Raw genomic sequence first — 24,493 nt, forward strand, 5'->3', positions numbered from 1 at the left:
CTGTAAATGTAACGAAGTGAAAAGTACAAATTTTCGCTTTGAAATGTAGTGAAGTAAAAGTATAAAGTCTTACCAAATAAAAGTACTTGAGTAAAGTACAGATACATGGAAATGTTACTTAAGTACAGTAACGAATTACATTTACTTAGTTACTGTCCACCACTGCTGATGTCCCATATGCCTGGTGAGTTTATTAAAGCCACGTGTGTATAGCTGTTACAGCTCCGTTGAGTGTAGCGTGTGTGATGTGTTGCAAAGAGTGCAAGTTATTTACCATTTAAATGGACAAAAGGACCTTGTGTTAGGTTTTGAAATTGTCTCTAGAAGTAGATCACAGCCACCGGGGTTCATGTTTAATAACAATACGTCTAGTTAAATGCAGAATAAATATGATGTGTCTTAAGACGATTGGGTAAGAATAATAAAACACGTATGATTGGTGTTCTAATCAGGAGAGGAGGTACAGGGGACTGGATGTAGGGGTAGTGGAAAAGTACAGGGAGAGATGAGGAACAAAAAGGAGAAGAGACGTTGTAACTGACGAGCAGACACACAGATAACAGAATTAACAAAATGCCAATGTGTTCTGATTGAGGGTCACAGAGAGCGAATCACAAATTCCCTTACACCTTGTAAAGCCTCGGCTGATTAAGAGAGTAGTTCTGGTGATGGTGGACGTTTTTTTTAGGTCAAAATTTAGAATGTAAACAAAACCAGGCTCTTCCTGGCTTTAAGAAACTAAACTCTTAGTAAGCGTTTCCCTATAGTAAGACGAGATGGGTCCTGCTGTGAAACGTTGCAAACGGTGTGATGTATTTGGTTTCCTGTCTGTGCGTGTGGGTGGATGTTTGCTCGACTGGTTCGTAAGCTTTGCCCGTGGTTCGGGGGATGTCGATGCGATGTGTACGCGTTGCGGCCGACGGTGGCGTGCACCGCGCCGTCTGCGGTTGAGTGGCTGTTTCGTTGCTGTTTCGCGTGTCCGGGTCACGTGAAACCACGACTGCTGGCGTGTCTCAGCGTTTTTTGCACAACTGTCACAGAGCACGGAGTCTTCTGTTCACCTGCCCTGACGGAGGGCCAGTCGGGCCTAAAAGATTGAGTGAGTGGAGTGGGGTTCTCATCACAACAGACCTTTGAAGAGCTTGGGCGTGGTGAGGGGGAGTTTAGTCTCGGTCTCACTTTGTGCTACACACACACACACACACACACACACACACACACACACACACACACACACACATACACACAAACACACATACAGGGCCCATTTTAATAGATGAAAGTGGGATAGTGGTGGTGGTTCTCCCATGAGACCCTGGCATTATCCCTAGTAACCTGCTTCATGTAATTGAAAAACCTCCTGGAGTTGATTCGCACTCTGAGTTCTTTGTGCACAGAAAGAGGCAGAGGTGATGAGATGGGGAGAGAGAGAGAGAGAGAGTGCTAAGTGAAAGATGGAAAAAGAAACTGAGTAACAGAACGCCCCAAAAAAGAATCGAGAAAGAAAACATGAAAGGAAGGAAGTAAAGGTGGGAATCTTGATTTAAAGTTACCCAAAAGCTCAAGAGGGTTCAATCACATTTTAAATTCTCTAGTAGAACGCATGTAATTACTAGTGGGTAGATATATTATTCTGGGCTTGGCCTTCTTTTAGTGGACTCCTAAGAAACTATTCTGTTTATGGAAATGCTCCTGAAAGCATTAAATTGAAATCTAGTTTGCACCTGAAGCAGATTAGAAGTCTGATATAATAATACGTTATGGCACACAGGCGATAACGGGGAGGACGCAGTAGAAGACACTGATTTTGAAGTTCATAATAGACCTGGGGTTCTCAGCAGACCACGGTGACCTTGGGCTGAACAGGATTTTTAAAGAGCGATAGCCATCACGTTCTGTACCAGAATACTGCATCGCCCTACAGCGTTTGTTTTTAGTCCACCGTAGCGGTTATAATTAATCGGAAAAAACGTATTGTAAACTTTTTCGTGGAGGTGGTGGACGGTTCTCAGCATTTCAGATGAAGTGCGAATATTCTTCCGAAGGGAAGGAGCGAGTTTCACAGCCTCGGCGCTGGCCATGAACGCCAGGCCAATTATTTCGCAGCCTACCCCGCCGTGGTTACCTGGCTCACCGCGATAGACTTTTTGGAGCACCGGTGCTGGCATGGGAGGGGACTTCCTCTTCAGCTGGTGATTCACAGCTTTCTCACAGACAGGAAGTGACTGTAAGGTCACGACAAGCTGACCCCAACTGTTGGCTGGACAAGCAGGTGTGCTGAGCCCAGCCCAGTCTTCCCAGCACACTCTGCTCTTGCCCAAAAGATCCCGTCAGACACGGCCCCTACATAGCTGGCCCCGCCCCTAGCTGTCTACTTTCCTTTCCATCTCTAAAGAACACATCTCTGTGTTTCTGCACTCCCCCCCCCCTCCACTTTATAAAGAGGGGGAGCTTTGCCATCGTCCATCAGCCCACGCCCTGCCGTTCCCACAGACGTCCCTCCACCCTGTCCACCACTCCGCCCTTTCTCTCTCCACCCTTATCTCCCCCCCTGGGTCCCTCCCTCTACCCCACCGCCTCACGGCTGGCTCTGTGCGCCGCATTAATCTGGACTGCGCTCTGACAGGGAGAGCGAGTTGAGGAGGAGAGAGAGAGAGAGAGAGAGAGAGAGAGAGAGAGAGAGGGAGGGAGTAAGAGAGCGTGCACACATGGCTCCGTTCCAGACTTCCTGCTCTTTGAGCGTGCCCAGTTCGTGCGCCTCATTCTAGAGGCAGGCACCCAGCGCTCGTGTGCTAACACTCCCCTCCCCCTCGCCTCCCCCCTCCACGGCAACTTTGGGACTCGCGCTCGGAGCACGCGACCTGTCAGAACAGCGGACGAGAAAGAGGAAGAGGAGGTGGGGAGGAGCGGGACTCCAGCCACAGCGTCCTGAAGAGTCCCGGACTCTCCCTCTCGCACCCCGAGAAGGCACGCCAGCCTCCTTCCCCTGGCTATGGAGTCCCCCACGAAAGAGATCGAGGAGTTTGAGAACACCTCACTGAAGTACCTGCAACCCGACCAGATCGAGAAGATTTGGCTGCGGCTCAGAGGACTGTGAGTAGCCGTCTTTTCAACAGGTCTCACTGCCTGCGCATGAGTGTGTGTGTGTGTGTGTGTGTGTGTGTGTGTGTGTGTGTGTGTGTGTGTGTGTGTGTGTGTGTGTGTGTGTTTGTGATTTTCACACAGAGAGAAAGAGGGACTACAGCAGTGCTAAAATACCTAGATAAACAGATCTGAGGGTACTTTCGTAAGCACTGTTTTACAGCTTTGCCTGGAGGACTCTCACAAGCGATGTGAAAAAGTCCTCACAGAGCATTCTGAATAGTTCTGAGGTATACAGGACAGCTTCAGCCGTAGCCGTGTCTGACAACCAAAGGTGTTTTATTCCGTTCAGCTCAACTGGAATTGCAGTGTCTTGCAAGACTGCTGTATATGTTTTGACCTGTGCACATGGCAGTGCGACCCCTCACCCTGAGACGGGGGTTAGAGGAGGTGCACGCTCTGATCCCCTCATCTCCTCGTCCAGTTGTCAAGGGTTTGAGAGGCAGCGGTGTGGAGGTGGTGGTTGGAGCGTGGCTCTCCTTCAGAAATGCAATTTCCTCTGAGTGTGTGTATGTGGAGATGAAAAGAACAGAGAGAGAGAGAGAGAGAGAGAGAGAGAAGTTCTGTGTGTGTGTGTGGGGTGGGTGCTCTTTTCTTAGATCACAGTCCTAACCCATATTTTAAAATAAATATTTCAGGAGAGCTAGTTCTTACTGCGATGGCAGCGTTCTGAGTGAGGCATGTTGGTGTCAGACATGCGCTCTCATCCACCGAGAGCAACATTTCTGCTGAGGGTCAGAGATCTTTATCAGCTGCTGATATGGTTTACTCAAGACGAGCTCGACAGGCAACCATCACCTCTTCCTGCTTCTCTCTTTGTCTCTGTGTTGTGTTGCTGACCACATAAAAGAAAACGATGTGCGTGTGTGTGTGTTGCCTCTGTTGTCTGTGTTAAGGGAGATTAAAGGTAATCTGTTCCACTTACGTTGGTTTTCGTGTATATTTAGTTGATGGCTATGTTTCCTATTCCCCAGTTTATCACCATGTCTTTTATCTCATGTAACTGAGATCATTCTAAGAGGCTTTAGATTTAAACTAAGCTACATCAAAGGCATACCACTAACGTCCTCAAAAACATTACGTATTTCGTCAGTCTTAAGCGTAAGCAGTCATGACTCTCAGCAGAAATCTAAGCAATTTTAACGAACTAAACAAATAGTCGTTCTGGTAGTAATTGTGCAATACTGTGGTGTTGCCCTGGGCTGAAGCATCATCAGGCCATCATAACAAGCCTGGTTGTGCTTGGGCAGACGTATGTGGAAGAGCCCAACCAGGCGACCCTGTGCGAGGCAGATAACGTTGGCTTTTAATCTAACAGAAAGCCTCGCGCACACGCACGCGCACACACTCTCACACAGGTGACCGACGACCGTTCGCCTGAGGTTTTAACTAGAAGACGAGAAAGAGGCTGAGAGAGAGAGAGAGAGAGAGAGAGAGAGTGCGAAAGTGAGAAATCAGTTAGTTTCAGTCGCGGCTGACGTGGGGCCGATTGTCGCAGGTGTGACGAGCCGCTAATAGAGATGACAGGTGGACGAGGCGTCCAGGTTTCCCCGTGACTAATTGCTAGCCTGTCCTGGCGACGTTAACGGTCTTTAGGGAACCCCATTTAGAGAGCTGCTTAGTGGCGTCAGCCTCGCCGCTTGATCGAGTTGTACAGTAACGTGCTGTCAAACTGCTCTAATGAAGTACAATGGCAAACCAAGACAGCACCGCCTTGGCGGGATTTCAGAGTGAAGTCCTTACAATCGCACGCCTTTCAATCAGAAGAGCAAACAATAAAAAAACGTTTTTAAACATAATATCTCCTTCAGACAGAAACGCGCTATGTGTAACAGGAGAGTGGTGGCAGAGTTTGTTAGCATGACACGTTAAGGTGCAGCGACGTGGCTTGTGGACGTGAGCGTGGCTGTGCGTGGAGTGGGTCGCTGTGCAGGTCTCGTGCTGAAGGTCTCGTGCTGTGTTCTGATGAGGGTTGTAATTGCCTGTTTCTGTTTCGCCACAGGAGGAAATATAAGAAGACGTCACAGAGGTAAGACCGCCAGGAGGAGCCGAGTGCTGAGTCACAGGACCCCCCCCCCCCCCCCCCCCCCCCCCAGGGAACCCCGCCCCCTCTCCCTCACCTCCTCCCCCTACAGCCTACAGGAGAAACAACACGTCCGACCCTCGTTAAACCAAGTTCAACTGTGGAAGGAATATGAAATAAACATTTTTTTCTGACCATTTTATTCTCCTTTGACTTGAACATTGACCCAGTCTGATCAATTGCGTCTCGATCGGTGAGCTGAGGCGCTTCCTCAGATTACTGGCTTCATCCAAAATCTTTTGACATTACGTCCATTTGACGGTGGTGTGGATTGAACCTGTTTCCAGTCATCTGACACAAGCCCAAAGCTCCATTTTTTTATTTTGCATGTAGCAGAGATAGACATGTTGTGACACCCCACCCCCCCCCCCCCCCCCCCGCCATTTACTGTATGCGTCGCTTTGCAACGTCACACGTGGGCACAGGAACGCGGAGTGTGGCAGTCACGTGCAGCCCAAATGGGCACCGTGTGAGACGGGGGCACCCGGCTGTGCTAAAGCGCATTTCGTTTGCATCAGATTAAGCCGCTCCGCCTCTCGCGGGAGCTTCGGAAGGGCGAAGGGGCCGCCGGCCGCCACACCGATGCTCACCGCTATTCCAGAGACATTTGCCCACAGAGCGGACGCTGTGCCCTGTCTGTCTAAATGCCCTGCGGAGAGCAGCGGGGAAGACAAGAGAGAGAATCACTAATGTGAGAGAAAGAGAGAGAGAGAGAGAGAGAGAGAGAGAGAGAGATAGAGTGAGGCAGAAGAGAGAAGGAAGACGGGGAAAGAGATGGGGAGAGTGAGAAAAATGGATAACTATGTGTAAACAACAGTCACAGAATGAGAGCCACAGAATGAGAGAGTGATAATGACAAACTGGGGGGGTCTTGGGCCTCGTCTAATATTAGAGAGTAAGAGTGGGTTTAATTGGTCGGGCTGCAGGGGGCGGGCTCAGTGGAGAGTTCCCTCTTCTGACTTCCTGTGCTGCTCAGCTCTGATTGAAAGCTCAATGGGAGTCTGGGTAATTATGGCAGGCTAATTGGCTGCAGAGAATTCTGGGACTGTGTCATTACCAACACAACAATGCAGCAAATCAAATACTGTGTGTGTGTGTGTGTGTGTGTGTGAAAGAGAAAAATGGGCCTGATGGCTGTGATCGAAACGATTGAATTGGGATCTAGTGGAAATCAATCCAATACTGGAAGTCTGAATCCCAGCTGTGTGCTATATATATATATATATATATATATATATATATATATATATATATATATATATATATATATATATATATATATGTGTGTGTGTGTGTGTGTGTGTGTGTGTGTGTGTGTGTGTGTGTGTGTGTGTGTGTGTATGTGTGGGTATATATATACACACACATAAATATATATATATATAGCACAGCTGGGATTCAAGCTTCCACTATAATAACCATAATATAGTTATTACAATATTATTACTATAAGTATTTAACAAAGATTTACATTCTTCTCTCGCCTCCCACACTGCCGCCCCTCCCCCAACCCCTTATTCGTCCTAATCGAGTGAGCGGTTCCTGTCACTGTTGTCGTACCGAATCAGCGTCAAAGATGTCATGCGTTTATGAAAAAGTTTCAGATATTACTTCAGTTCATTACTTCACGCTGACGCAGGTTTGCGTTTGTGAAATCTTTCTGATGTGTTTAGTGCCTTTATTCTTCGTCGATGCGGTTGCTTCGTACTCTTGTATACACGTTAAATCAAAGTTAACTTGATGAAAATATCAATTTCCGATAACGTTGACTGTGGCGGGAGGAAGGATGGAGCAGGAGGCGAGGACGGCTGCGATTACAACTTTTATATTTGTGCTCAGAATGTATACAAAACAAAGGAAAGAGCGCGAGAGTGTAATATATATATATATATATATATATATATATATATATATATATATATATATATATAGTGTATATATATATAGTGTATATATAGTATATATAGTATATAGTATAGTATATATAGCAAATAGCAAACAGTCTTGAGTACGCCAGGAGGGCACAGAAAACAGCAGGGACCCACAGCGCTGGCACAGTCAGGGCCCCAAACGATGCACAACACTTTAGGGCTGGACCTTTTAGGTATATAGAGCAGGACAAATAAGGAAGGTGGAGGTGAGAATGGGTGGGCGTGTCAGTGGGTGTGGCGGATTGAGAGGGAGGGCGTGGCCTGGATTGTGGGGGCGTCTCCCTAGTGCTCTGTGACAGGCCTACTGTGACAGACATAAATCGCGGATTATCGCCCGAGTTCAAACATCTAGTCACTGAAGTTGAATTCTTCTCATATGTTCCCCAGTTTCAAATAAACTGTTCACAATGTGGGGGGAAAAGGAGATATTACAATCCACTTTTTCAAGATACTCCGCTTCCCAGAACAGAATGTGTGGAGACACACACACACACACACACACACACACACACACAGACACACACACACACACACACACACACACTGTAGAGCGGGGTACAGGCTAACACAGAGCTAATGCAATCTCCACGTGCAGGGGCTTCTCACACCTGCACACATAATGTACCGCGCCGTTCTTGCCCATTGATGTTAAAAGGAATAATTGAAGCCATGAAAACAAGCAGATGAGGGGAGAGACAGACAACAGAGAGAGAGAAAGAGAGAGAGAGAGAGAGAGGAGGGGCCAGCCAACTGTAACACAACTGACTGCTTCATTAACACAGAGCTGTGACTGTAGGAGTGAAGCCATCTGGAGGGGTTTAAAGCGAAGTATGCCAAACTGCGTGGCCTAATGAATAGTCCTGCGTACATCAGTCACACATGGAGCCAAGAGAAACTTGCTGATTGGACAAGTGTAAACAGGCCTGCTCTTTGATTGGACTTAGGAGGGATTGAATCTGCATATTAGGCCTGTTCTTGTGTTGCCCCCGGTGACGCAGGTTCTTGAATTCAGGGCCTGGGTCATTCCAGCGGTTAGCGAGGAAAACACAGACATGCACGCAAGCACATGTGAACAAACACACACACACACACACACACACACACACACACACACACACACACACACACACACACACACACACACACACACACACACACACACACACACGCACACACAGCTGCTTGCTTAACTTTCCACAAACCCTAAAGCCAGCATCGTTAATCAGCTGTCAGTGTGAACCTGGTTACAGCACAGGAACTGTTGACAGGCAAGTTTGTCAGCCGAAGGAACTTTCGACGTGCTGTTCTGCTGTCTGTGGTCCTGCTCGCTACGGGTTTCACACATCTGGACGTGCAGCTTGGGAACTGCAGCTTAACGTTTGAAATGTTTCTGCCACTCTGCCTCTCGTAGCTGTGCTCAAAAATGCACGATGTTTGCCGTTCAGCCTGTTTGGAACTATTGGGAACTTCCTTATGCTGTTTACAAACAAGGCAGCTAGCGGGAGGGCCGTGGTTTGAGGCTGAACACTGCATGCAGCATCTGTTGTGTCCACGCTGGGCTTCCTATGTAGGCTGATTAAAGCCATAAGTACAGTGGTTGAATTTCTGGGCTTGTTTGCAGCCCAGCGGCGTTGACTCTACTGGAACTTGGTGGAGAACTTCCAGGTCTGGTTGTTTACAGAGGCACAGGTTTGCCCTCCCCCTCCCAGACCCCTGCCCCCCAAGGGTTTTCTGTGGATGGTCCTTCAGCCCCTCTCCCAGAATCTCTCTCTGTTTCTCTCTCTCTCCTTTCTCCCTCTGAACCCAATAATTAGGAGGGTAATTATCCAGCTCAAATGAATCCCACATCCAGCGTTAATTACACCCCTCTTCTCTCCGACGCTCTTGCCCCGACTTCCCACTCCCTCTCTGCCCCTCCACCACCAGGTGCTTGCGTGATCACGCTGCGCTCCACCCACCCTACCGCGCTCCGCCCACCCTACCATGCTCTGCCCACCCTACCACGCTCCACCCACCTCTCAGAAAGAGGGGTTCAGAAGGGGGAGGGGTTTAAAAGAGGGAGGGGTTCAGAAGAGGTAGGGGTTTAAAAGTGGGAGGGGTTCAGAAGAGGGAGGGGTTTCAAAGAGGGAGGAGTTCAGAAGAGGGAGGAGTTCAGAAAAGGGAGGGTTTCAGAAGAGGTAGGGGTTCAGTAGTTTGCAACTCTGAGGGGAATTACTCCAGCCAGGCTTTTAGGTTCAATTAGTAAGTCATTGCAAGTGTTTCTTTTTACTGAATTTCAACACCATCCATTAAAAAGCTAGTGTGGGTGCTCTAACAGAAACGTTATAAGACATTGCTGACTGCCAGTTAAAGCCAGTTAAAGAAGTAGGGTTATTACAAATACTGATGTCTCTAATGGTGAATAAAAACTATTTTATTTGCGCAAAGCTAAATCAAATATTCTGCTCTTAGCACTTTGCAATAAAGTTTTAAATAACATCCATTTCTAAACCTTCAGGGCTGGACTTTATTCGATATAGTTTTGCATGAATATATCCAAACTGAGTGTGCCCAGCCAATGCACTCTTTGTCTGAGGCTCATTTTAAATTGAGCCATTTGATTGTGTCTGCAGTATTTTCCTTAATGTGCTTATGACCCAATATGGCAGTGATCTTTAGCCGTCAGTTACAGACTTAGAGGTTTTGTTGTTCTCTCTCAATTCTTAGTTTTTAATGCATTCAAGTTATTTTTAATGAGAATTGTTTAAAATGTTGGTATAGGCAACAGAAGTGGAAGTCTATTCAAATGTCGACAAAACGTTGAAGTTTAGCAGGAATTATTTGTGGATACTGAGATTTTGGATTGGACAAGATGGTCCACATTTTGTCTTTGGTTTAGGTGTGTGTGTCATTCGTGCAGGTGTGTGTGTGTGTCTCGTTTGGATGTGTGTGTGGGTTTTTGGTTCATGTTTGTATGTCTTTGGTTCAGGTGTGAGACTTTGATTCAGGTGTGTGTGTCTGGTTCAGGTGTGTGTCTTTGGTTCAGGCGTGTGTCTGGTTCTGGTGCGTGTCTTTGGTTCAGGTGTGTATCTTTGATTCAGGTGTGTGTGTGTCTGGTTCAGGTGTGTGTGTGTGTCTTTGGTTCAGGTGTGTGTGACGTTCGTTCAGGTCTGTGTGTTGTTCGTCCAGTAGAAGTAGTAGAAGGGATTGGTGGAGTTAATAAAATGAATTCAATTAATCTCATTTGGCAGGAGATGCACGCATTTTGGGCAACACGGTGGCTTGGTGGTTAGCACGTTTGCCTCTCAGCACTGGGGTCTTGGGTTCAAGTCCCTATCTGAGTGGAGTTTCCATGTTCTTCCTGTGTTTGCGTGGGTTTCCTCCGGGATCTCCGGTTTCCTCCCACAGTCCAAAAACATGGAGGTTAGGTAAATTGGCAGTCAACAAAAAATTCTCCCTGAGTGTGTGTCTATGTCTCTATGTTCAATAAAAAGTAGTGTCTGTGTCTGCGTGCGTGCGTGTGTGTGCTTGTATGCCCAGTGGTGGATGGTGCTCTGCCACTAGAGTCTGTCCTCTCTCCCCTTCCTGCACCCCATTCAGTCCCCCAGGGGGCTTATGGCTTCCGGTAGAGAGTACGCTGTGCGCAATTGGCTGCCGCTTCTCGCCGGTGTGTGTGTGATTGTCTGTGACTTGTACCTGTGTTAAAATGTAAAGCGCCTTGGGAATCTGGAAAGGCGCTATATAAATCGAACATTCATTCATTCATTCATTCATTTACCAGGGAACAAAGGTTTTTCCGAGACAGACTTTACAGAATACTGAGGCTCAAACATGCCCTCTTAAACAATTCAACACGTTTAGTAGAACTGGATCACTGGCACAAAGTGTGTGATAAAAATACTAACACAAAACCAGAGTATGCTCTGAAATTCTGGGTATGGGTGTGATGATTTACTTATTTAAAGAAACCTGAATACCAAAGTCATTACATCATGTGCAACTAGAATAAGATATAAATAAAGAATACATTTATCCATAAATAATGGGTAAACAGATAAACTGAAGGCTCCAGCGTTTGCATATGAATGGGTAAATGTTGGGTGAACGTTGGGGGAATGTTGATCTTGATCTTGAATGAGCCTATCTGAGTGTCTATTGCTGAGGTTTCCATATATTTATTTGGTCAGATAGGTAATAATCTAGGAGAATAACACAGCGCTTTCTCTCAGATGAAGTGCAGCCATTTTATTAGGTGTAAATGACCTTAGGCAGCTGCAGCCTGAGAATTGTCCTTGAGTGAATGCCGTAGACCTTGTGGCGAGGGCGTTAACCCTAAATGCCCCTGTTTGGCTCGCCTGGTCGCTGGTGTTCCCTGCTTCCGGGGCGCTATTGTTAATCCAACAGCCTAATTAAGCGGGACCTAACTGAGCTGCTGATGGAATATTAATGTGCTTTGGAAAGTGCTTGTTTTACAGGAGAACCCAATCCCTGAAAATGTCAAGTGTTGAGCGTCACACTTTAGCCTTGGCAAGGTGTGTCTGGCTGCAACTGAAACGCAGAGGGAACAATGGTTATAGAGTGCTGTGAAAGGATGGCTATTGTGTGTGTGTGTATGTGTGTGTGTGCGTGTGTGTGCGTGTGTGTGTGTTAAAAGAGCTTATGTCCACTGGCTATTTTAGGATTAAAGCTAAGTGCAACTATAGGGCTTCAGCTACCCAGACACCCGTATTGTGAAGGACAAATCAAAGAGATTATAATCTAAGAGATTATCTCCAGTCTTATAAAGTCTTTCACTATCCCAAGTGTTGGTCTACATACAATACACCTAAGAAATTATGTTGTCCACTTTTTAATACTGCTTTAATTACTTGAATTACTAGCCATGTACATGCCAACAATCTTCATTTCACAGTTGAGTTCATATCCATTTGGACTTTAACGTCATGTTGTATTCTTCTGGAACAAATGAATGGACAGCTTATATTTATGGAGCGTCTAGGCAGATTTAGCTCGGTGTTTTACTTCCAGGCTTTCCAGTGGCTGGTCTAATGTGAGCTAATCCGTTTTGAAGTCCAACAGTAATCCAGCAATAATTTTGTACATATATAGGAAGAGAAAAATAACACAGGTCAGATAATGACTTAGCCAAGTGGCTTGTTTGTTCTCTGTCTTCCTATCTATCTCTATCTCCCTCTTTCTCTCTCTCTCTCTCTCTCTCTCACACACACACACACACACACACAGTGTTGCATCACATCTCCCCAGTGCCTCTGTAGAGCCAATAGGGTCTCACCACAAAGGGCAGCTGGAAAGTCAACACAGAAACACCATCCAATCCCCCCACCCACACACCCACACCCACCCCCACCCCACCGTCTGTGAAGCCCAGTAGCTGCAGTCCCTGGAGATCTCCACCTGCCCCAACAGCTCCAGCTCTGCTCAAACTTCAGCGAATCACAGACACCTCTGGGGCCGTAGGCGTCTGAGCGACTCTGGGCTTTGACTGCAGCTTCAGGCCGACCGTGGCCGAACCAGATGACACTGTATGTGTAGGACAGTGGCATTACGAACCCCCTGCACCGACGGACTGATGGAGGCTGGCTTTTCCGTCAGTGCAGCTGTTTCTGCCAGTGGTGATCAGACAGAACTAATGCACCGTCTGCATGTATGTTTGCTTCTCACAATCCATTAGTGGATCAGAGTGACCCAAGATGGTTTCATCTCAGGGTGTGAAACGTAGATTTGATGACCTTTTTAAGACCCAAAATTGCTGTTATTGGCTTGTAAAGTGAGACTGTGACAAGCTGAAATTACCTTTTAAGTGGTTGTCTGATGCTCATACGTATCTATTAGTATGTGTGTCTGATGGGGACACCTGCTCTGTAGGAGGGACAGGTTGACCTTCTCTACAGATAATTAATCATGTTGACCACAAATCAAATTTCAGTTTAGCATTTTGGTCTTATTAAATTATAGTGTGTTCAAACTGGGGCGGCTCTGTACTTAAATCACTACAGTTCATTCAAACCCCAAAAATACTTCGGTTCTGTGTCAACACCATCTCTAAAATTTATGAGAGATTATATTAATTTAAACAGTTAGTAAGTGATAAATACTGAAACTGAATTTAAACCTCCCGGTGTCTCCTCAAATCCATTCGGATTACAAGAAATTGTAATCCCCCTCCTAGACAACTGTCCATCACTCACAGATGTCACGCCGTTGCTCCTTATTCTGCCGTCATTGCGTAACACCGCATGACGCCAACACTCAGTTGGCACGTGCTCTGCTGTGCTCGTATTGGAAGCTCACTGAATGAAAGATGTGGTGTTTTGCTCATCCCTCAGCTGTGTAATGTACACACACACACCAAGGTACACCACTACACTTGGGACATTCCCATGCCCTCTGTATACAGAACGAGGACTGGAAAATGCTGTAGAGTGGAATTCTGTTATGTGCCATGACATTTTATAAACAGACATCAGTAGACAGTTACTATTGACCTGAATGTGTATTGTTGATTGTCTTTTATATGCAAAGCCCTTCACGTAAAAGAAAGAGGTTTAAAACCCACCAAGACGAATGTTTCAAAAATTAGATGCCACAGCTCTTACCCCACGGGTTTGCAGGGACATGCGATGATTGGCCATCTAATCCGCATCAGGTCGGTTCTGCATTTTTAATAAGCCCTGCGGAGCGGCAGTAACAGGTGGTGTGGCAAGACTCTTCAGGTGTCTGCCGCTTGATCGGTCTTCGTTCCTATCTATACCGACAACTCGAACCCCCCCCCCCCCCAACCCCCCCAAACTCTGCCTTTCTGCTCGAGTGCGGAGAAGGACACCGGCGTGTTCATTAAGGGCTTTCATTAACTCTCTAATTACGTGGCAAAACAACACGCTGGCATTTCACCACGCCACTCCCTCCACCGGGCCCAGCCTGGTCTTCATCTTCATCTGTCATTAATTGATTTTCCCATTCAGTCACATTCGCTAATTAGTGACATGAGATATGGGGGAGGGGAGGGAGGGAGAGAGGGAGAGAAAGAGGGAAGGAGAGGGAGAGAGAGAGAGACAGGAAAGGAGAGAGAGAGGGAGAGAAAGAGGGAAGGAGAGAGAGAAAGAGAAAGAGAGAGAGGGAGAGAAAGAGGGAAGGAGAGAGAGAGAGAGAGAGAGAGAGAAAGGGAAGGAGAGAGAGAAAGAGGGAAGGAGAGAGAGAGAGGGAGAGAGAGGGAAGGAGAGAAAGAGGGAAGGAGAGAGAGAGAGAAAGGGAAGGAGAGAGAGGGAAGGAGAGAGAGAGGGAGAGAAAGAGGGAAGGAGAGAGAGAGGGGGAAGGATTTCCTGGGTGATTGTTGTTCTCAGCGGTCAGTCAGATGTATAAAGGCAGTTTCTAAAAAAAAAAAACCACACAATTCCTGACCCAAACCCGCTGGGGAAAAAGCCTCCAGTTACACGCCGCACGGCTGCTCATCGCCACGGCAGCATGCTGAACAGGCTAGACACGGTACCTCTGGGAGAATGATGTCATTACGCTTCTGGCGGTGCGGCCCAGCCAGTGGGTACCTGGGATGGAATTGGATGCAGGCCAGACCTTAATGAACTCTGATGGACAGTGCGGTGGTTGAACCGTAATGGAAGCAACAGGAAAAGAAAAACACAAAATGAGAAGATTTTAGGTACTTTACAACCTGTCGAACGCCTGTAGACCTGTGCTCGGATAGATAAAGAGATGGGGCAGTCTTTGATGATACGCTTGGCAGCGTTTTCCCTTAGAAGGGAGTGCTGTGCTGCCTTTTAAAATTCACAGACAGAATAGGTTTGAACAGTAAATACATGATCTCACACATACTGAGATGACTACACCAGTAGCAAACATTCACAAACGAATGAGTAGGACTGCAGTTAGATGGCTTTGCACGACCAAGGCTGCAAAATTGAGTGCAGTGTTTGTTATCCGTATGGAGGTTATTTATGCTCCTGTCCCAGGTTCACATATGTCATCTAGCCATGCAAAGCAGAGGGAGACCAGTGAGCTCTGGCCCTGGTTAGGTTTTTACAGCAGGCTCATATAAATGGTAAAAGAGAATTAGCAGAAGACCCACACAGACGTCTGAGCTGATCTTCTCCAATCACATCACACGCTGTGCAAACTGCATTAGTACATCTGTCACGTAGCACACACGACTGGAGCACAAACTCCCTCCATTCGTTTTTCATTTTGCCTCATTTGAGAGCACAGTGGTCCCCACAAACAAAGGTCCCCACAAGCGAATGTCCCCACAAACACGGCGCGAACTCACACACCCTCCCGTCCGCACACACTTCACCACACACATCACACTTTCAGGCTGTCTAAACTCCCCGCGTTATGTTTCCTCCTCAGGTTTGTCCTCGCAAACCTCTCCCGTCACCCTGACGCGAACCCAGCTTGAGTTTCGCTCTCCTACGTGTTTTTTTTTTGAGCACACATATTCGACGAGGTGCCTGATATGATCAACGGCTTCGTGTCGTGAGGCTGAATTTATGGCGCGCCGCCATAACTTTATGCTCCGCACGATACAAATTCTCCTCTGGCTTAAGATCCGGCGTTCACCTCCGCAGTAAAAAGCTGAAGTGGTGTTGTAGAAGTGCGTGTGTATTTACACTGATGAACTCCGCGCCGTAATTCAGATGTGGGCTGAGGAAGAGGAAAGATGCTCCCTAAATCAGCGAGGCAGGATCCGGATAGTGGCTGTTTCTGGACTCGATAAGGCAGCATTCACATTTAACACCGGGATGCTGATTAGAGCAGAATCCCAACGAACCCGCTCCGTGTGAGACGAACGGGCCAATTTACATAGAGTTTCAGAAAAAGCAGATTCTACAGGCAAATTTAGTGAAATGTCACACAGACTGGGCATGACACAACAGCGATTCATCATCATAGCCATTAGCCTGCACAATTATGAACGTGAAAGGCAATTATTTTGACTGATATTGCAGGTGTATTGGTTAAATGGGTTTAATTGACTGAAGACTGTTGTGGGCTGTAAACTTCTACCTACCACCTTAGCCCAGCGTGTTCGTTTGATGGGAAGGAGATAGCAGGAACCACCATACCAAAATTATAGCAATAACAAAAAAGGCCTTTATTAAAACAGAGATATCTCTGGGGATCTCACATTCTAACATTTTACATCAGAGACCCAACAAGTGTTTGAGCATGCCGTCTTTATATATGATTTCTCCGCCCCCAAACGCTTAGATCTTCTTCTATACCTTACATGGTGTTGTTCTTCAAGCATACAATACTTCTCTTTCTTCTCTGCAATCCCAACATGGACATATGGTTCCTGTCTATGGACTGATAGGCCGGCAAGAGGCCACCATTCATGAAGATGCTGTAAATTCATATTTCCCCAACGTCGGCACAATCAGGCCTACGCCTTCTGCTTTTTAGATCTCACTCTACAGTGTGGTCTGCTCACATCCTCTCCCTGGGGTTCACAGCTCGGACACATCTTAGACAGTGGTTACATTTTACTTCTACATTAAACAATGATTATACTTCACTTCTTTTAAACAGTGGTTACATTTCGCTTATGTATTATGTTAAAAGAATAAACAAAGCATGTTAATTGCTAAGCAAAAAACCCAAAATCACAACAGACCCTCTCTTGATCTCTGAGAAAACAGAGATCACAAAATATCTTCCAATGTTACCCTCTCATCTGACTCCCCATGATACAACAGTGACATCATAGCTGCTTGTCCCTGAGTATTCCTCTGTTCAATCACCGTGCTGATAAACCATCACACTAAGTTTCTTACGCATGGAATACAACAACAATTTTACAGTTACTATTAAGATAATAAAGGCCTTGACCCACCATGGACCCACATACACAGGGGGCAGTCCCCTGAATGTCCTGGTGAGACAAACATTTTATGGCTTCACATTCAAATCAAAATCAAATCAAATATATTTGTATAGTGCTTTTCACAACACATGTTGTCACAAATCGCTTTACAGGATTTACAAGGTTAACAATCATACGGGTCCAGATCCCTAGTGAGCAAGCCAAAGGCGACAGTGGCAAGGAAAAACTCCCTATGATGGTGGGGAATAGGAAGAAACCTTGGGAGGTCCAAGACTCAAAAGGAAACCCATCCTCCATTGGGCGGCCCGTTAACATTCTGTTACATAATAATCATCACATTAGTGCCAACTTTAATAATAGTACAGAAACAAACAAAAAAACAAATAACAATAAACCAACAATAAACAAAATGTTAAACTAGGCCTTTAACGTGCCCCAGCTCTAGTGTTATTTTAACTCGTTGTTTGAGAGCTCCGTATCTCTGCGCGCTCAATGGTTCTGATGGTCGGCACTGGCTGAAGTGATACCACATTTCTCCTTTGCCCTTCAATTGGATGGCGTGTGATGTTTTCTCAATGATTTGGTGACTGGTGGATCTGCTCATGGCGTTGATTCTGACTCCTCCTTACGCCTGGACAGAATAAGCTTCACAGACAGCTTTTTAGTGCATTTTACCATTATTTGTACAACCTTGTGGTTTTCCTGTGGGATGTCGCAAGCGCGTTGGGGGGCCCCCGAAAACTCCTCACTGTCATATGAGTTCATACGGAGTGAATCCTGTAACAAAATTCACTGAAGATCTTCTGGCCAACAATACAAACACATACATTTGTGCACATATCTTTTCCTTTATCCTTTGTTACCATTTATCCTTTCCAATTTACCCTGAGATTGAGAATGATAAACCAACCCATATTTGTGTCTCAAACCCAAATTTTGTTCCACAAATTTTAGCTCCTAGGTAGTGAAGTGCATCCCATTATCTGAGTACACTTAATTTATTATACAATGGCGCAGTATCCAGTAATTTTATCAACATTTTGCAGACCAACTTAGAGTCCTCTGGCCTGGTGGGAAATGCTTCTACCCAACATAAGAATTTATCCACAGTCACTAACAAATACCTTAGTCCCCGTACTGGTATTAACATGTCAGTGTAGTCAGTCTGGATCTCCTCTCCTGGCTCCTATTGCCCAGGAAACTTGCTTAGACCTGGTCTTAAAACACAAGTTATGTGCATTACAGATATTCACATTTTCAGTCCAGTCTGCTATTAAGTCAGTTAAGTGTGGATGTGACCAGTAACACATTGTCCTTCATTTTTGCTACCTCGTGTGCTTCAGACAACACTGAATTAATCAATTGACTTGGTAAAATCGGTCTCACATTAGGTCCTTTCCAAACCTCCGTACCCCATTTACCACCTTTATTGAACCACAACATTTTTCCTGTAGTTAACGTAGCTCTGAATCCTATGGCAGAGGAGACCACTGTCCTCTGCCCTGCAAACCATCTGATGGGCTCCTGTAACATATCCTGCCTTTTTTAGCACCCACGTCTGCAGCTGCATTAACTCTGTATTAAACTGCCCCCTTTTGATAACTTGAACATTTAATGATAGCAACTCTTACCAATAGTAACAACACCTTTTACATCTTAACATTTAATGAATTTACCTCCTGAAGTGGTGTAACCTACTCTTTGTACAGAGTTCTACATGAACCACTCCTACCACGTACGCAGAGTGTGTACAGATGTTAACTTTCTTGCCTTCCACCCACCTTAGTGCTACAATGACAGACAAAATCTCAGCCCTCTGTGCTGATTGTACTACCCAGTTTTACCTGAATGTGCTACCCAGAACTCGTCTGCATCTCCCTGAGCTTCCATTACCACCACAAATCCTGATTCAACACCACCATCTCGACTCCTGAATCTGTCCACATGTTCTCTACCCCAGGAATTGGTTCCATTTAGCTGCATATGCCACCTCAGTTACACACTCATGTGCCAGACCTGTAACATACCATGCCATATTAATTCCTTCAAGTGAAAACATTAAGTTTTAAAACACAAAACCTTCTGTAGTGTGAACATTTGTAATTTTACAAAAGCCATGACGCTGTGACTGGTTAGAATATATAATGAATCTCTTGTGACTATGTGTGCTGTTTTATTTATTTAAACAAGTTGATGTAATAAATCAGCACCTTCCTGTCCCCCCCCCTTTTTTCTGAACCACAAGAGGGTGTTTCAGAAACATCTAGAGTAATCTGCCTGTGTCTCAAACGCAGCTGGTGGCTGTGAGATGAGGCCAACGTCATGAGGTCCCTCTGACCCCAGAGAAGCTGTTATCTGATCTAAAATTAAATTATGGTCAAGATGATCGCAGCATTCTCTCTCCTGGAACCTGCTCAACATATCACATTAGAATAACTTTGACAAATGACATTGTTTTAATAAACCAAGTATTACAAGACTTAGCATAGCTCACACATGGAATATTAGTTATTACCCAATTCTTAGCTATAGTGGCTCTCCTAATCATACCAGCGTCGCTAAGCAGGTGTCAGCCCCACAGGGACCACCACACCCTCAGGCTCCACCCATATGCCCCTGGTTGCAATCTCCCATACCTTATCCTGTAGCTCTTCCTCAAATTCCTCCCCATAATCTGGATCCCCTATTGGTCATAAAACAAAGTAACATGCAGTGGGTCAGGTGGCAGGACGCAAGGCTCAGAGTGATCCACAGCTCCCAGGCCATGAACACAGAGTGGACGCCTCTCGCAGTGCAGGAGTCTGACTCCAGAAGATGTGAACTGTGGGAGGCCATTCCGTGGAGATCACCAGTCCTAGAGGGCTACATAACACAGTAGCTCCTAGTTAAAAAAATGTCTCTTTTGCGGACGTTATCACGTGCAGTCTCTGATATGAGGAAGTTGTGGTTAATGGGCTGCTGGCCACATTGCACAGTCATTGGAACAGCTTTATGCAGGCTTTGGTCCCAGAATCAGCATCAGGTAAAACACAGTTGATTGCTGAATGAGTTGCTCCTTTGTTTCAACCAGAAATGACAACCTTTTGAGTACAGACAGTGAGGGACAGCATGGGGTCTGCCGCAGCTTTGGTTTGGTGCTGGTACATACGGACTTCTGGACCTCCCTTGTCCAACGGCGTTCTGAGGACACTCCCTCGACCAGCAACACTCCTGCCCACAAGGAAACATCCACCCGACATGCCACAACCACAGTTGCCAGGACAACCCTGACCACCGTTGCCCCTTGCCCGACCCCTCCCTCTTAAACTTGAGTTAAATCTCATTGGTGGGTACTCCCACCCCTGTTGCAGATAGAGAACATATTGAGGAGTCTGGGGCGGGCCCCTGTACGCGTACACTGCCTGCGTACACTCTTTTCTAAACCAGTTAAGGTGTGAGCATTGGGACACCCGGATGTATGCTGCTTGGCTCTGATAACTTGTGGGAGTTGACTTATCCAACCATGTGACTTTACAAATGGCGGATGCTGCATGTACTGGCCATTTAACAGAGGGCCTCACCTAATGCTCCATTATGTCTAGTGAGGGGTACTTCATGTAACAGGTGAGTTGTGCTTGCTGCATACTGAAAAGCACTTAACTTAAACAGTAACTTCACACTGTATTCCCTGACAGTGTGGTGAACTCATTAAAATTATTCTATTTGTAAGCAAAACAGTTCAAACAGCTTAAAACATTAAAGTTCATACAATGATATTCAAGTTTTAATCTCAATAAGCTCAACATTTTCAAGTGAAGACAATCACTAAACTCATTGTTTTTCATTTAATATTTGCCGAGCGTCTGACACAATGCGCTCCTGCATGCCTATTGGTTAAAACCATCTAATTAACATACTGTGATTTTTGAACAAACATGGTGGACAGTGCGGCTGGTGCGGGAAAACTACACTGTAAACCCAGCATTAAGGTTTTGCACTGTCTTAACTTTTTGTTATGTTTTAAGTTTAGATTCCCAGACCCGAAGCCATGACTGAGGTGCCCCTGAGCAAGACCCCTAACCCTCAAGCATTGTAGTATGCAGTACTTAAATATATATATATATCTTAAAAAATAATATTTTCCTAAACTTATATTTTATTTAAAGTTTTATTCTTTTTTAAGTTAACTGTACTTAAAAATTATATTACATGAACTTAACATTTCTTAGGTAATCGGTTACAGCAAAACTTTTGAGTTCAGTGAACTTGTTGGGTTTTACAGTGCACTTTAACACTAAGAATATGAAAGTCCACCGTGACTATGCAAGGAAGAGAAATTTATATGTAAGGGAATGTTAACAGAACACAGGGCACAGGGAAAACACCATAAGAACTAAAGCAACTAGCGATACAGAAACAAAACAGAACCTTATTAACTAAACCAGACTGCTAAAAACATGTGTAGCAAGGGAGTATGTCAGTAACCTAAACCGAAGACAAAACTGCTAGACAGGCAGATTCAAACACTAATAATGCATGAACATCTATCATACTCTCAGTAATAACCAGACACCAAAACAAACTAAGGACAAGGAGGCTAGATGAACCAGTAAAAATCCAATACCAGCAAAGCTTTTAAACATTTACCTAAACAAACTTATGACCCAACTGACCAGAGTAACAGAGGGAAAAAACACAAGATCACAAACACAATAACCCACGATCAGAACATATAAAACCAGGAACTAAATCCCAGACAATAATGAGATATAAACTAGAAACAGCTGAGATGGCAAATGAGGGCAGAACTATACAATGAATGTATGACAGTGCATCAACGTGCTACCACACCTCTAACGTCTCCCAAAGCCAATATCTTATCAAAACTTATCTAGTTTAACTTGCCAAATACATCACCGTTTCACTCTGGCATGTCTACGTCACTTACTCACTTCGCTTATCCCGGTGTGTGCGCCATCTATAACTATCTCCACCCAGTCCCTATTAATTTGCAGTTAACCCTTACCGCACGACCTGTCTTACTTTTATTGTCTATTTGCCTTTTTCTTGCTCCCTTAACTCCCTTCTTGGTCTTTCCTAGTTTAATTCCTTTAGCAGGATTAGCACGTTTTTTATTTTATTTTATATTTATTTATTTATTTATTTTACCTCTGCTCGCCTGCCTGTCTTCTGTGTGCAGCGTGTTCTAATGTTGTTCACCACTTCCTCTCTTTCAGTCTCTTCAGAGTGCTCAGATTCACTTCCTCATTGGTCGCAGTTCTCCCCCCCCTGCTTGCTCTCATCTTGTCGAATGACTGAATTTGCATGGGGTTTTTTACACTCTTTATTGGGGATTTTAACTATTTGGACTGTTCTTGTTTCTACATTAACCACTGAATAGATTCCTTTTACTTCTTCCCGAGTTCTGGTGGCACTCTCCTGTGAGGAAGCTGTGGGCATTACCGAGCCTTGATCATAAGGTGGCACATTTTTCTGACTGTCTGCCATCTTCCTGGCCTGTTCCCCGATAGCCCAAGCCAACAAACTTATATTTTGCATCGCAATGCTAGTTCTCTTTCACAATTGATTATTTTACGGTTTAACTGCGCTCGCTTCAGTCTTTCTACATTCTCATGTTGCTCTTTCAGTTGTTCTAATTTGCAGAGAGACTGTGATGATTTATGGTCAATGATGTCACCTAAAGACACACGGTCGTCGCCTGCCTGTCTTGGTCACCTCATACTTTTAATGTCTCATAACATTAGTTGTATGAATTACTTTACAAGTCACAGTCATTTGTTCCTATATGTGGACACTTATGTTTTCCACTCACATAAACCAACACCATAAACCAACCATTTTACATCAAACTTTTACATACGTTTCGCATTTCCTCACCAGCCATTGTTGTTGATAAAAAAACTGATACTCGCCTGCAGTCGTCTTCAACCTTACTTTAATAGATTGAGGGCTCTGTTGACACCGTAAGGTTTACCACCCTCAATCAATTCAGGTTCTTGGTCCGAAACCAGGCGATTTTGGGGGTACCTCAAGTCCCCGGGACGCCTGTGACCCAGCTGACTCGAGAACGCCGCTCGGTCTTACCGTCGCCTCGTCAGGCAAACGGGAGGGTTTGCCACACCCCAGGAAACAAAGAAACACTTATTAGGCCATTAGGGACTCCAACCCTGTTTTCATAGGGACTCCAACCCTATATTTTCCTTTTAGGGACTGAAACCCTTTTTCCTTTTAAACCATATATTTTACCTTTTAAACCTAACCAAAGAAGATAATAAAATTTTTTTTAATTGCTATTTAATTTAGCATCGACCAAACACCATTAGTTCATCACAATTTGGTATTATACAAATGTGCAGAAATTTTGTTGTAACAGGTATTCTGCTTTACCTTTAATTGAGCCGGCTCAGACGAACTAACGGTATTTTAGAAGACGTGTTCCAAAAAATCTATCTCTTCCCATCACGTCGGGGTCACCAACTGTTGTGGGCTGTAAACTTCTACCTACCACCTTAGCCCAGCGTGTTCGTTTGATGGGAAGGAGATAGCAGGAACCACCATACCAAAATTATAGCAATAACAAAAAAGGCCTTTATTAAAACAGAGATATCTCTGGGGATCTCACATTCTAACATTTTACATCAGAGACCCAACAAGTGTTTGAGCATGCCGTCTTTATATATGATTTCTCCGCCCCCAAACGCTTAGATCTTCTTCTATACCTTACATGGTGTTGTTCTTCAAGCATACAATACTTCTCTTTCTTCTCTGCAATCCCAACATGGACATATGGTTCCTGTCTATGGACTGATAGGCCGGCAAGAGGCCACCATTCATGAAGATGCTGTAAATTCATATTTCCCCAACGTCGGCACAATCAGGCCTACGCCTTCTGCTTTTTAGATCTCACTCTACAGTGTGGTCTGCTCACATCCTCTCCCTGGGGTTCACAGCTCGGACACATCTTAGACAGTGGTTACATTTTACTTCTACATTAAACAATGATTATACTTCACTTCTTTTAAACAGTGGTTACATTTCGCTTATGTATTATGTTAAAAGAATAAACAAAGCATGTTAATTGCTAAGCAAAAAACCCAAAATCACAACAAGACTTTAATAGGCCGATTTAGTCACAGACTAAACAGGCAGAGGATGCGAGGACTGGCCTTTCGGGGGTTATCTGCAACTTTCAGACGGAAACGTTTGTTGCTAGCGCACGCCATAGTTATTCACAAGAACTCATTTACAGAGTAGCAGTGTTAAGGACGGGGAATCTATAATTTCCACGGGAAAAGCAAATTACTAAATGGACCTTCTGGCTGCATCGTGTACATATTACAAAGACCGGCAGCATGGTAAAGATTAAGCCGCGTTTTAGCTTACGCTAGCTTTTTTTTTTTTTTTGAGATGAGGGAAACCTTTAGATTACATAGGGCGTCCCCCCCTGGGAAACCGCACTGTGCAGATTCTCTTGTCGAAGTCTCGCGCTGGGAAATGTAA

General features: G+C 45.1%; 1 protein-coding gene and 1 long non-coding RNA gene across 2 annotated transcripts in view; one reads left to right on the forward strand and one right to left on the reverse strand.

Annotated features, from left to right (window-relative positions):
- The window catches only part of pde1cb (phosphodiesterase 1C, calmodulin-dependent b), a 57,729-nt gene that overhangs the window by 17,649 nt on the left and 15,587 nt on the right, over positions 1-24,493 (forward strand).
- On the reverse strand, positions 16,238-23,210 carry LOC143482573 (uncharacterized). Its single transcript, XR_013122265.1, has 2 exons — positions 22,142-23,210; positions 16,238-19,676 (listed from the first exon to the last, which is right to left on the reverse strand). It is a non-coding gene; the product is annotated as an uncharacterized LOC143482573 (long non-coding RNA).

The sequence above is a fragment of the Brachyhypopomus gauderio genome, chromosome 19 (genome assembly GCF_052324685.1).
Source record: "Brachyhypopomus gauderio isolate BG-103 chromosome 19, BGAUD_0.2, whole genome shotgun sequence".
Lineage (NCBI taxonomy): Eukaryota > Metazoa > Chordata > Actinopteri > Gymnotiformes > Hypopomidae > Brachyhypopomus > Brachyhypopomus gauderio.